Source organism: Labeo rohita, chromosome 13 (assembly GCF_022985175.1).
Source record: "Labeo rohita strain BAU-BD-2019 chromosome 13, IGBB_LRoh.1.0, whole genome shotgun sequence".
In the NCBI taxonomy this organism is placed as follows: Eukaryota; Metazoa; Chordata; class Actinopteri; order Cypriniformes; family Cyprinidae; genus Labeo; species Labeo rohita.
The window spans coordinates 30516392-30531466 of NC_066881.1; the positions used below are offsets into that span (position 1 = coordinate 30516392).

Sequence of the window (15075 nt, forward strand, 5' to 3'; positions counted from 1 at the left end):
TGAGATATAATTATATATTTATAGCACCACGATGGTGTCCACAATGTTGTGTCTTCAAAATATTATTCATAAAATACATTTTTTATGCTGCATTACAAGGTCTCTCGGTTTTGGAATAGAGCTAATATTACTGGACATGTGTTTAGAAGCTGACCTGAACTGCCTCTCAACTGCATTAAATATGAATAGGAGAACAAATGGCTGTGGTGCAGAGTGGAATCTTGTCTGGAAGATTTGTGTGTGCGTGCATGTCTGTGAGAGAGTAAGTGTGTTTATTTGTACGAGTGTGTGTCGTGACCAGAGACCGGTGTCTGCCCTTTAGAGGTGTTACTGTGCTAAACATGCTCTGAAGTCTGTTACATCCCTAGTTTTTTCACTTCACTGAGTACTTTTTTCTGCACTCTCTCTCTTTTTGCCTCATGCTCACTGTCTGAGGAGCCCAAGAGGTACAGACAAATTAATGAAGCACTCATGCAGTTAATGTAACATGGATCTGAAGCACTCCAGTGTAACACGTTTTCACCTCTGTGGCGTAGGTTCATTCAGTTAACTGTGCTGTAAGCATTTATGTTTTGAAATAACATGCATAGAATATTCATACCCAACATTTCCCTGATGCTAAGTTTGTCGGTTTGGTTGATTAGATTGGTTGGTTAGTCAGTTATTGTGGTCACCCAGGTGAAAAAGAAATATATTTACATTGTGCTTTTTTGGACATACTTAATATATTTAAATTGCACTATACTAAGTACATATTAAATGTATTATTTTGAAACAACTTTAAGTATATTAAGTGCATTTCAAGATATGTTTAAGATCAATTTTAATCTATTTGCAATATATTTAATGTATTAAAATTGTGTTAAAATGGACCCACTTCAAGTACATTTAGTGTATTTTAACTATACTACCCTTAATTTTATTTAGAGTACACTTAAATGTTGTACTAGAAGTACATTACAAAGTTATTTTAAGCTAATAATTAATGCATTTACAGTATATTAACATTAGGTCATTTATAATGTATTTTCATAACACTGAAGAATTCACTATTAATATATTAAAAATATATTTCATAATATATTTTTCATTTAATATGCCAGAAATATAGGTTTAATATATTAAAAATATACATTTAAAAAACCCATTTAGTGTGCCAATAATACATTTTTTTTAATATTAAAAATATACTTTTTATAACAAAAGTTTAATATATTACAAATATAATGCAAACTACTGTTTCTGTAAAGACAGTATCAAATACACATTTTTAAAAGTACAAAACTTTTATTTAATTTGACATTTTTTTAGCCAAAATATGTTCTCAAAAATAAAGATAAGTGATCTGCAGAGCTCCATTTAACACAAAATAAGAATAATAAAAAATAAATCATAAAGCATTTGTAGGAAACTAGCAATTTCATCAAACAATTGAACCACATATGGAGCCACTGAAAACAAACAAATGCATTTTTAACAAACTAGCAATAGCCAAACAGTTAACCAAGAACTGTAACTCAATCACATCTTCTTCATCCTTCCAGTGGAGAGTGACTGTTCTTTGAGGTTGACTCGTTGTTGCACTTCCTCCAAATGAGGGCCCGCACCTCAGACACTGTCGTCTTTGGGAACTCTTTTATCACAGTGTCTGTGAAAGGGGAAAAAGAAACTGTAAAAATTTCAGCAAATTACAGTACAATTCAGGACTGTAAACCCTGATCCGGCTTGTGTTTTCACTGGCAACAGTACCCTTTCTTGATAAGCTTGGTCTATGCTGGAAAGCAGCGAATGTCCACCATTCTCACATAATGACTATGCTAATGGATTTTCTATATGGTTAAGCATATACAAAAACACAAAATAATTATTACAGTCATGAATTTATTATCATAACTTTTTCCTAACCATTTCTGAGGATTCAGCAAGAGACAGCTCACTGGAACTTGATCTTGAGCTGTATGGGCCTCTTTTCATGGACTCTAGGACATCTTTGAGAGATGATACAATCCCAGGAAGCTCTACAAGACAAAAATAAATAAAAAAAAACAACACACATTTGAGTTCTTCATTTTTAGTTAATCAAGGTCTATTGATTCAATAAAATGTATTTTCTAAAGAAGCATTGCTGTAACTTTAAAACTTTTGTTGTGCAAAGACAGGAATTTCTAAGGATAATGGCAAGTTGGTTACGGCTAATAAGGTTTTGTTACATTTATAAATATAACAAACGATCATATACCATAATGGTAATGTGGCTAAAAAAGGTTACATTGCCTTATATTGACATAGCTGTTAATAAAGAGTCACCAAGATGACTTTTCCTTTCCATACTGGCTGTGGTACCCTATCAAAGACAAAAATACTCTAATATAGATAATTAATTACTATTAATACTTTTATTCACCAAGGATGTATTAAGTTAATAATTAAAAGTTTATTAAAAGTTAATAATAAATAATTTACATTGTTATAAAATATTTATATTTTGAATAAACACTGTACTTTTTAAACTTGTTATTCATGAAAGAATCCTGAAAAAAAAATCACAGGTTCCAAAAAATATTTGGCAGCACAGCTGTTGATATTATCCAACATTGATCATTCTGATAATAAATCCGCATATTAGAATGATTTCTGAAGGATCATGTGACACTTAAGACTGGAGTAACAGCTGATAAAAATTCAGCTTTTCATCAGCATCCATTTACATTTTTTTAATAAATGCTTGTAAATATATTTTTGATATTTTCACATATATATGTTGCCCCAAAGTACAGTCATATGGTTGTATAGATGGTCACTCATTTTTTTTCTATGGATGGATGTGTACATAACCAACAACGACTCTAAAATACCCAGTTAGTTTGGCAAAAGGATTCAAAATTGGGTAGATCTTACCAAAATCTACATTAACAAGTCTTACTAAAATATACTTTTACATATTTCAGTCTACTGAAGGAACCAGTTGGACACCTGAAACAGAACATGCTTTATGAATCTTCTTCTGAGATTAAGTGGCAGCCAACCATAAGTCATATAAAAAAAAACTAATTATTTTATATGAAATGCAAACACTGCTTACTCTTTTCCTTGATTGTCTCTGCTCTGTATTTTCAAACAGGTCAGTGTCAGTGTTATCTGAGTCACCTGACATTGGAGTAGAGGTTACAGGTGCTTTCTGTCTTTGCAGGTTCTGGAGGTCTCTTTTAAGTTTGTCTCCCATTACAGCATCAGCTGCACTTTGAGATGTACTTGCACTCTAAAAGCAACACACTAAAATTAACATTTCACCAATAAAAATAAAAATAAATAAATAAAAAAAATCTAAAACCTTTATGGCTTCAGGTGTTTTTTCCCTTTCTCTGCAGTGGTCTTCCAGATGTCTTCTCCTCTCTTAAAAGCATCTCTCTTCATGATTAAGTCTTTGTAAACATCTGCAATTACACACACACACACACACACACACACACACACACACACACACACCATTTCATTTAATTTCACAGTGTACAGTTATTTGATTTGATGGTAACTGGTTGATCTACCTATAGTAAGTTTACTCTTTTTATGAGTAAAGACAACAGACAATGCTTTTATACTTGAATCAAACAGGAAAAGTCACTTTATAGAATAAGCATCAGAAGTTTCTAGACCTAACGTTAATAAGTGTTGCTGTTAACGTCAACGTAGCTGTTGCTGTTAGTCCACGTACTAACATTGAGATATGCACACTGTCCACGTGGAAAAGTAGTTTATGCACCCAAAATGTTATCTTAAAGCTGGTCGCTAATAGGTAACAATAATAAACTTAACTTACCACCAAGTAGTAGTATTTTTGCTGTCAGTATCTTGCTCTGTCCATGTCGGCCGCGACTTGTCAGGCGCACCTCTATTCTGAGTTGTTCGCGGGAGCTGACTGGTACTCTGCTCGTCTGTGTTCTCTTAAAATGATATCGGTGCTGTCCACTATGTCCGAGTCAGGGAAATAAAACAAAGCATAGCTAGGAAACGACATGATTTCCGTTGAAATATCGTATCCGTTGCCCGCTCAACTTGTTCTCATCTCCTTAAAATCTGTGATTGGACAATTGCCTGCAAATTGTATAGCTTGTTTCTGATTGGCCAAATTGAACTGCAAGGAATTGGCTGTGATTGGTCAAACTGAATGCACTGCTACAAACAAACAAACAAACAAACAAACAATAAATAAATAAATAAATAAATAAATAAATATATTTAAGTACTGATGATACAATCATTATTATTATTTCTGTCGCCTGACCTTCGGATGAAATGTGGCACTGAAGTGACGAAGTAATGAAGACATACAAATCTTACCTGCACTTACAAGATAATAAGATTCCAAAAACTACACATAAGAATGCAATTGCATATTCATATAATGTATGTATTACTGTTTTTATAAAATATATCAAATGTTACAAATGTTTATCAAAAAAATCTTTGAAAAGCAGTGTAATGTTCATTACATAAATATTTAATATAAATTGCAGTAGGCCTTGCAAGTTACATATACTGCCAACACAATACACATAATGTATACATTAAATAAGAGTACATTAAGTATGTTTTCTGTAGGTGCACCAAAAGTTTAACAAAAGTATGCTGTTGTTTTAGCATAATTTTAAAAGTGTAATTAAGCATATATTTACTACCAAAGTATTTTTAGTATACTTTCTGTAAATATATTTAATGTGCATTTATTTCTGCATATTCCGTAAAAGTGTAATTAAGCATGTATTTGTTACAAAAGTACTTCTAGTATACTTTCGATAAATATATTCACAATATCTTTGTGTTTAGCACATTTCTTAAAAGTGTAATTAAGCATATATTTATTATCAAAGTACTTCTAATATACTTTCTAGAAATATATCTACAATATATTTGTGTTTAGCACATTTCTTACAAGTGTAATTAATCATATATTTATTACCAATGTACTTTTATTATACTTATTAGAAATGTATTTGAATTGTACTTCATTTTAGCACATTTATTAAAAGTGTAATTAAGCATATATTTATTACCAAAGTACTACAATTATACTTTCTGTAAATATGCTTAAATGCGATTTAGTATATTTTTAATGCACTTCAAATAAGCACGTTGGTAATACAAATGTATTAAAAACACACTATTTGAATTTCAAATACATTTTTAATACATTTAATACTACGTCTTTTTCACCTGGGCATTCATTGCAAAATCCACCCCTTTTAGACCTGCGTCAGAGTCATACATATCCTATAGAGATTTATTTTGCCATAACGACTGTCTGACTGTACATTATCCTTTTATTAACTTTCTCCAGCTGTTGTGGGGAGAATTCAGATTCATTTTGATTTCCCTTATGTTTGTTAGTGTCTTATAAGTCACTTTGCATGAGGACAGAACATTCTCTGTTGCATCTGAAGAAATGCTTTCTGTAATCACTGTTAATGCTAGCTTTAGAAATGGATAAAAAAAAAAAATCATAATCAATGACATGACATAAAATGACAGTGTTAGGCTGAAGGGAGCAAAATATGGTGGTTGTTTCTTAATGAAAGCTTTGGCTCATTTCCACACTGGCTGGAGATGTCCTCAATCCCTCTTAGCATTTTATTAAGGGCCAAGGTGCCCTCATAAACTATTCTGATTGGGCCGTTTTAAATGGACATACAGTTTAACCTTTTATCATGAGGGAGGTGTCCGGAATGACCTATTTAAGAAATTATACTAAAGACCGGCCACTTCTATAACTCTGCATGAGCAGAAGCCAGACGCAGCAAGGATTCAATCACAAACATGATCTTCATCACATCATGTTATAATTGGCATGTTTATGGTGCTGTTTTTCTCATCAGTGAAGTTTGAGAGCAGAATGTTAATGCATGCAGTATTTAAAGATGAATAAATACCTGGATATTCCTGCCTTTACTTTTAAACATTCAGAAGACTCATCTTCGAGATTGCAGTACATTTATAATTCAGAGGAAAATGAAATAAAGTTTTATGGGTTCCACACAATAAATGCTTCTATCTGCATTATTGCTTTTACAGAAATTACTCTAATGTCATGAGTGTTCAAGAAACATTATTAGCAATATTGAAGACAGTTGTGCTGCTTAATTTGTTTTATGGAAACCATGCTACATTTTTCAGGAAATTAGTTTGTAAACAATATATGTATGTACATGTATGTGTGTGTATAAATTGACCCTCCATTTACAGTTTGGCAAATGAACAGCAACACACTGTTATTTAACATTTCCCTGGCTTGGAAATGAAGGCAGCTGTCAACAAACTACTGCTTACAGTGTTCATTCTTGCATAATGCAGTATTTTTCACTTACAGGAATGGTTTGCCCAAAAATAAAATTTTGGAGAAATTAAGCATTACATCAGTTGCCCACTCTGGCCATTCTCTTCAGTGAATAGGTGCCATCAGAATGAGAGAAAACGTTGTTATGCTCTATGGACTTGTATTTTGGCCAGAAGTGATGGTTTAAAGTTAAAATGCCTTAAGGATTGATTTGTTTTTTACAAACATGCAGCTTTTCACGTCACAAGATGTTAATCTATGGACTGGAGTGGTGTGGATTACTTCTGGATTATTATTATGTTTTTTTTGTTTTGTTTTTTTATCAGCTGTTTGGACTCTCGTTCTGACAGCACCCATTCACCGCAGAGGATCCATTGGTGAGCATGCAATCCTCCAGATCTGTTTTGATGAAGAAACAAAATGAGCTACATCTTGCATGGCCTGAGTGTGAGTAAAATTTCAGCAATTTTTTATTTTATTTTTGGGTGAACTGTTCCTAGCATTTCATTCTGAGCATACAAGTTTACCAAAATAAGAGGGATCATGCAAAATGCATGTTATTGTTTAATGAATAGTATGTTTCACATAAACAATATTTACATATACTCCACAAGAGAAAACAATAGCTGAATTTTTAAAAATGACCCTGTTCAAAAGTTTACACCCTCTTGATTTTTAATACTGTGTTGGTGCCTAAATGAGCCACAGCTGTGTGTGTGTTGTTTTTTTTTTTTAGTTTTTTTTTTTTTTTTTGTTTAGTGATAGTTGTTCATGAGTCCCTTGTTTGTCCTGAACAGTGCTGCCTGCTATTCTTCAGAAAAGTCCTCCAGGTCCCACAAATTCTTTGGTTTTCTAGCATTTTTGTGTGTTTGAACCCTTTCCAACAATGACTGGATGATTTTGAGATCCATCTTTTATTACTATTACAGAAGGTTCAAACACTCACTGATGCACCAGAAGGGAAAAAAAACATTACTTTTTGAATTTGAAGATCAGGGAAAATTTAACTTATTTTGTCTTCTGGAAAACATGTAACCATCTTCTGTAGCTTCTGTAGGGCAGTACTAAATGAAAAAATATGATATTTAGGCAAAATTTAGAAAAATTACACCCCTGGCTCTTAATGCATTGTTTTTCTTTCTGGAGTATCAGTGAGCGTTTGAACCTTCTGTAATAGTTGCATATGAGTCATTCAGTTGTCCTCAGTGTGAAAAGATGGATCTCAAAATCATACATTCATTGTTGGAAAGGATTCAAATACACAAAAATGCCGGAAAACCAAAGAATTTGTGGGACCCGGAGGATTTTTCTGAAGAACAGCAGGCAGTTTAACTGTTCAGGACAAACAAGAGACTCATGAACAACTATCACTGATTAACTAATTAACCTTTTGCAGATTCTGAAAGTAGGGTTGTAAACTTCTGAACTTAACTTTAGCTATACAAAACATAGTGGTCAGGAAAACTCACAGTGGTTTGTCAGACGTGACAACGGTTCTTCTATTTACTTGTAGATTTTTAAACCGTGTTCATGTGCTAACATGGCACTTTATGCTGATGTCAGCATGTACTGTGTCAGCTCAGCCTGTCTGGATGCCCTTTCTTTTTTTGAGCGCCTCTTCACAGGCGGCCGGGCTCTCTGAACAAGTCCTCTTCACCGTCATTCTGTCCAGAACTCACTGCGGTCTCCCATGATGGTGCAGGCAATTTAGAAAGACGATTTGTGCTGCAGTTGAAATAAGCGAGCTCAGGAAGTGCATGCAAATAGCAGCTGCAGGAATGAATTTACAGCTGCAAGTTTATTGGAGCTAAAGAGATTAAATGTGCTATGGTATATTGGCATATTTGGGTTTTATTCATAAAAGGAAAGCCAGTACTGCCAAGCTGCAAAATGACAAAAAGCACCATAAATGTCATAAAATCAGTGCATACCAGTCATGCACAATATTCCAAGTCTTCTAAAATATAATAGCTTTCAAAGTAATCCCATTTACTCAAATTCCTTCAAATTTCATTTAGACGTCAAATGGAGTCTTACGCCAAGCTTGATATGATTGATGGATGCCACATGCCATTTGTTAATGTGTTGCCTGGGCTATTTTATGGTGCTTTTTCAACATGCTTCTTTTTCTAACTACATTTTTGCAAAAACGTAGCAGTTTCCTGCTGAAATGAACACTAGTGGCAGTAAAACACCAAAAATGTTTATTCGCTTTCACACAAATTTTGATGACTAATATTTAGCTTTTTTTTTCGGTTCCTTTCACAATTCTGTTATGACTTTAAAACACATTTGCTAATTCATACTGATGCTTGCATCACTTAGGCTGTGTTTTAACTAGTGCGTTTTCGTTTTAAAATGCATAACTTTTGCTACGGTTACGCCTGTCGTTTACACTACTCATTCAATCTGCGTATCCTTGACGACCGTGTAAACAACAACATCATGCTCATTGTTGTACCCATAGATTTGTGCAGGTAGATTCATCATTCGACTGCTCCAAGCATGTAGATGTGTCCACCATAGGGCTTCTACCTATACATATCTATGGTTGTACCTGCGTGAATGGTCATATGACATGCGTTTTCGGTTGTGTAGTGTAGACAGAGATCGTTTCTGAAACACAGAGAAAACGCTAGTGTAGACAAGGATCGTTTTCATTTTAAAACGAAAATGCACTAGTGTGAAGAGGGCCTTAGGCCACGTTCACACTGTCAGTTTTTGGGATTGACAACCGCATTTACTTACAGGTGTGAGTCTTGAAATGTCCCGTTCACACAGCAGCTTACAGCCGCTTTTCGAATACTGTCTGTATGAACGTGCAACGGGAGTCAAGCCTGTATTCCTTACAAGTAACTATAGCAACAGTGACCAAAGTAATATCAATCATGGCAACATCCATAAACTTAAAGTCTTATCACTTTCTGACACGACTAGAGTCCAGTCGAGCCGTGAGTTCATCCATCAAACCTTCATTAACCGACAGCAGCTTTTATATTTAAGTGGAGAACGGAGCATTTGAGGTGTGGGCAGAACAGAAAACTGATGGGAACTGGATGTAAAACTTTCAGAAGACACACAGCTCATTTCTCCATCACTGTAAGATACTGAAACCACACATGAAAATACACAGTACACGGTAGACGTGTGTACGTCCTGATTTTGCTGAGTTAGATGTGTTCCTGTGTTTTGTTTTTTTTTTAATCTGATTGGTTAATCACCATGTTGTTCCAGGGTTAACAAAGATGTTGATCCAGGAACATGTCGTACTTGGTAAAATCAGGTTCTGCATAGACGTGCGGTTGTGCGGCAGAGCGGCTCCCTCTTGCACTGTATAGTTGTCTAGTCCAGTCCGTTCCTGAAAATTTACTGTTGCGACTTCGGTTACAGAATGTAGTAGTCACAGCCGTACATAATCATACTGAGTGTGAACATAACCATATTAAGGACTCAAATACAGGACTGACAAGCATATTCTGCTATGTGAACGTAGCCTATATAATCAGCTCCATATGTATGGGTTTTCTAGCATAACGAACTTGCTTGGTAGCTCATGTGGTACAGTATCGCACTTGTATGTGGAACACTTGGGTTCAAGTCTTAAGAAACATGAGCCGCAGTTAAAGAGCTTAAAGACTTGTACAAGCAAGTTATCATTTGCTTTCATTTACATTATTAGTTAAATTTAAGGAAGTTTAAGTTTAGTGTAGGTTGTAAGCTATTTTCAAACGTGAGTTAAAGTGTTACCCCTGGTGAAAAAACCAGCATATGCTGGTAGGTAGGATGCTGGTCAGGTAAGTTTTGATGCTGGTTTAAGCTGGTCCTTTGCTGGTTTATGCTAGTCCTTTGCTGGTTTGACCAGCTTAAACCACATCAAAACCTACCTAACCAGCATCAAAACATACCTACCAGCATATGCTGGTTTTCTCACCAGGGACTTCACCCCAAAATGAAAATTTTGTCATTAATCACTTACCCCCATATTTTTCCAAACCCGTAAAACCTTTGTTTGTCTTCGGAACACAATTTAAGATATTTTGGATGAAAACCAAGAGGCTTGTGACTGTCCAGTTGACTGCTAGGTAAATACCACTGTCAAGACCCAGAAAAGTATGAAAGACATCGTCAAAATAGTCTATTTGCCGTCAGTGGTTCAATCTGAATTTTATGAAGCGACAAAAATACTTTTTGTACACAAAGAAAAAAAATAATGATTTTATTCTACAAATCATCTCCTCTGCGTCAGTGTAGCACTATTCTGGAGAGTATCTGCTGGACACAAACTGCGTACACCAATCTGTGTCAGCCGCACCACACTGGTACGTTGTCTACGTATTTTTTACTCTTTGATTCGAACAACAACAGCATATCCTGCACATGCGTCCAGCGGATACTCTCCAAAATAGGCTTCTCTAACACGGAGGAGACAAATTGTTGAATCCACTTTTCTTTCTTTTTTGTTTTTTGTTATCCACTTTTTTTCTTTCCATAAGTATGGACATGGCCATTTGTATATTTTATGGGTCTGGCTTCTGGTCTCATTTGCATACAGCTATTTTTAGCTGTACAAAACAGCTTGTTTTGCTGCTTGATACTGCAAATTGGTGTCTTACCATATTATTTTAATGTGCTATCTGTATGAGCGCACTGGTTTTTACTGGGTTTTACACTACTGCATGTTGTTATTCTTCTTGTTATTTCCCTATAGTGGCTAATGAACCGGAAGTCTCACCCATAGGCTTACTTCCACTTTAAAGAAAAAGGAGGATATTCTGCCTATCATCTTGTTTCACGGAAGAAAGAAGATAATACAGAGTCATAGCAACATAAAGGCAAGTAAATGATCACAAATGTTCATTTTTGCATAAACGGTTCCTTTACAATAGATTTAAATTATATTTGAACACCGGTCTGCTAGTTTAAACATATTCACTTGGAAAGTAATGTACTGTGGAAAAGAAGCGAGGATAAGAATGTAAAAAAAGAAACCCCTCATAAGCCCCTTTGAGCTATTTGGCCGCTCTCCACAGAAATCCACATCCTGCTGGCCGTTCTCTATGGCTCTCCAGGTGAGTGGAGTCAAACAGATGGAAGTGGAAGCGGAATTGTATGACAGCTGTGCTGTGGCTGTCTGGCACGACCGGTGGGCAGAGGGCTCCATATTTAGGAGCTAAAGGTGAGCGAGTCGCAGTCCCGCTGCTAAAACCCTTCCACAGCATTCACAGCTTCCAACTCCTAATTTATATTTTCCTATTCACGCACACTTCGGCACTCAAAACTGACCTTTCACCAATCAGGAAGCCCCAGGCAGCCTGGCTTTCAACACTTGTTTGTGTGTGTGAGAGGAAACGACAGATAGACAGTATTTGCTTGTGTGTGTGCTTAACTACTGCCATACACATATGCACAGGACTTAAACATGCTGGTTGGCTGCAGGGTTTAGTTGACGCCTGTTGACAGTTTTACTCCAGAAAGGTCAGGAGATGTCTAGGGAACTGAGTGCACAACTGAGACTTAAAATGGTTACATCATGCATTTATTTATTATTAAAATATTCTTTGAGCTCCACTTACACTACCAGTCAAAAGTTTTTAAAAAGTAAGATTTTTAATGTTTTTTTTTTTTGTTTTTTTTTAAAGAAGTCTCTTCTGCTCACCAAGCCTGCATTTATTTGATCCAAAATACAGCATAAACAGTAATATTGAGAAAATTTTTTACTATTTAAAATAACTATTTTAAATTACTATTTTTTTTCTATTGAATATATTTTAAAATGTAGTTTATTCCTGTGATTTCAAAGCTGATTTTTTGCCACTCTATTCACATAATCCTTCAGAAATCATTCTAATATTCTGATTTGCTGCTCAAAAAAGATTATTATTATTTTTTTTAGTTTTTTTTTTTTTTGAGGAATAGAAAAAGAACAGCATTTATCTTAAATAATTTGTAACATTTATAAATGTCTTTATCATCACTTGCTAAATTAAAGTATTAATTTCTATAATTTTGTGTAATGTAAGATGTTAATATACATAGGCATAATGTAATATACATATTACCTCAGCAGTCACTCCCTATTTTGTATATATTAATATATCATATCAAGTATAAAGTATGTTATTATATTATTATATTAAGTCAACGTTTTTATATTTCTTTTTATATTTCTGAAAGTATATTGTTTCAAAGTAAATCCTACAATTTTTCTTTCAGTGTAGACTCAAAATTAACAGCAAGTTAAAGATCTAAAATATTTATATACTGTACACACACTTGCAATCAAAATTAATCAACCCCTTATTATATTGTAATAATTTACAAACATTAAATTTTGAAATGGAAACACTCAAATAGTTTGATTCGATTTAGTGCATTATAAAGGGTTAAATGCATTATAATTATTCATAATGTGTGCTGCAATACATTATATCTCGTTGTAAATAATTATGACCAAATTTAAAATGCATAGTGTAACAATGAATTGATAAGTGTTCTAATGTGTCAATTATTTATGAGATTGTACAATGCATTATAAGGTGCATTACAAGGCATAATTAATGCATTAAAGTACTTTAAAAGTTTTATTACTTTTAGATTTCAAGTGAAGTGTCAACAAATTTTTTTTTAAACATACTCCTTATTTTTAACCAGACTGAGTAATGTAATATTGTTTGCATTCAATAAATCAATATCACAAAGAAAAAAAAACAGCACAAGAATGTGGCTTATACATCAAAGTTACGGAATTCCATAAGAGCCTTTCAAAAACATTACAAAAGAATCTAGAGATGTTCTCAGATGAGACGCAGGCGAGAAGTGTTTCTCACAGATCGACTCGAGGTGCTTTTACTTGCATATTCTGTCTGACAGATCCACAGCTGTACAATTCACTAACAGTCAGTGGGAATGACAGCACCACTGGGCATGAATCTCATGAATCCAGTATAGCCGATCGGGTCAGAAGCCATTTCCCATTACATATGCCCTATAAATATTCACCGGGTCATCTATAAATTAGCCGCTGAATATTAATACTCTGTAAAGGATCAATTAGCATATCACATCATCCGCTATGAGAAATTCAGCCTGTTTGCATCTCATTTCATAAATTTCTCACCCTCTGTTTCTTTGCCTGTGTGCAAAAATCCCACTCTCCTGATCCCTTGCTAATGTCTTAAACTGTTCCAATCCAATCTGTGATGAATTATTAATGTCATCTCTCATTAATTAATGGCCCTTTACGCTGGACTAAGTGAGCGAGTCGCCTCACAGAGTGAGGGAGACTGTCATCGTAAATGCTCTCTTATTTCTCTGAGTTGATGGACAGTTGGCTTAGCCAATCACATGCATCCATCAGGGATATAGATGTGCCTGTGAGGTTTGCTTGATTGGCAGAGGGGAAAGTGTGAGACTTCAGACTTTACTAAATGACTCTGTCAGCTATTCGGTCTTTCACACATTGTGTCAAATCAAGGCCCAGTGAGAGGACAGTTTATTAAATTTGATCCACAGCGATTTATGTGGCAATTTTCAGAGACGATTTGACAGCCGTTTGTCAGGCTATATATATAAAAGATGTCTTCATGTAAACATTACATTCAGATTTGTGCATTTGACAGATGCTTTTATCCAAAGTGACTTGCATTGCATTCAAGGTGTAAATTTCATCAGCTTATGCATTCCAATCCTCTATCAATCTATCTATCATTCTATAGTTCTATCTATCGTTCTGTTGTTCTATCTATCGTTCTATCGTTCTATCTATCTATCTGTCTATCTATCTATCACTCTGTTGTTCTATCTATCTGTTGTTCGATCTGTCGGTTGATCTATCGGTTGATCTATCGTTTTATGTGTTTATCATTTTATCTATCGTTCAATATTCAATCATTTTATCGTTCTGTCGTTTTTTCTATCTATCTATCTATCTATCTATCTATCTATCTATCTATCTATCTATCTATCTATCTATCATCTGTCTATCTGTCTATCTGTCTATCTATCTATCTATTGGTCTATTGTGCTATCTGTCTGTTGTTCTGTCATTTTATCGTTCTGTCGTTATTTTTGTCTATCTATCTATCTGTCTATCTATCTATCTATCTACCTATCTATCTATTATCTATCTATCTATCTATCTATCTATCTATCTATCTATCTATCATCTGTCTATCATCTATCATTCTATCATTCTATCTATCATTCTATCATTCTATCATTCTATCGCTCTATCTATCATTCTGTCTATCATTATATCTATCTATTGTTCTGTCATTCTATCTATCGTTCTGTCGTTCTCAGTCGTTCTGTCATTCTACCTATCTGTCTATCTATCTATCGTTCTGTCATTCTATCTATCTGTCTATGTCTATCTATCTGTCTATCTGTTGTTCTATCTATTGTTCTATCATTCTGTCTATCATTCTATCCATCGTTCTATTGTTTTGTGTATTCATTCTGTTGTTCATCTGTTCATCATTGTTCTATCGATCAAGCTATCTATTCTATCATTCTATCTATTGTTCTATCTATTTATTCTGTTGTGCATCTGTCCATCATTCTGTCATTCTAATGTTCTATTGTTCTTTTTATTGTTTTATCATTCTATCTATTCATTCTATTGTTCATCTGTTCATCATTCTATCATTCTATTGTTCTATTATTCTATCGATCAATCTATCGTTCTATCATTCTATTGTTCTATTCATTCTGTTGTTCATCTGGCCATCGTTCTATCATTCTAATGT

General features: G+C 34.3%; 1 long non-coding RNA gene across 1 annotated transcript; it reads right to left on the bottom strand.

The window, feature by feature from the left end:
• Positions 1 to 3095: 3095 nt before the first annotated feature.
• LOC127175062 (uncharacterized) lies at positions 3096 to 4021 on the bottom strand. Its single transcript, XR_007828937.1, has 3 exons — positions 3818 to 4021; positions 3332 to 3434; positions 3096 to 3259 (listed from the first exon to the last, which is right to left on the bottom strand). It is a non-coding gene; the product is annotated as an uncharacterized LOC127175062 (long non-coding RNA).
• Between the last annotated feature and the right edge of the window lie 11054 nt (positions 4022 to 15075).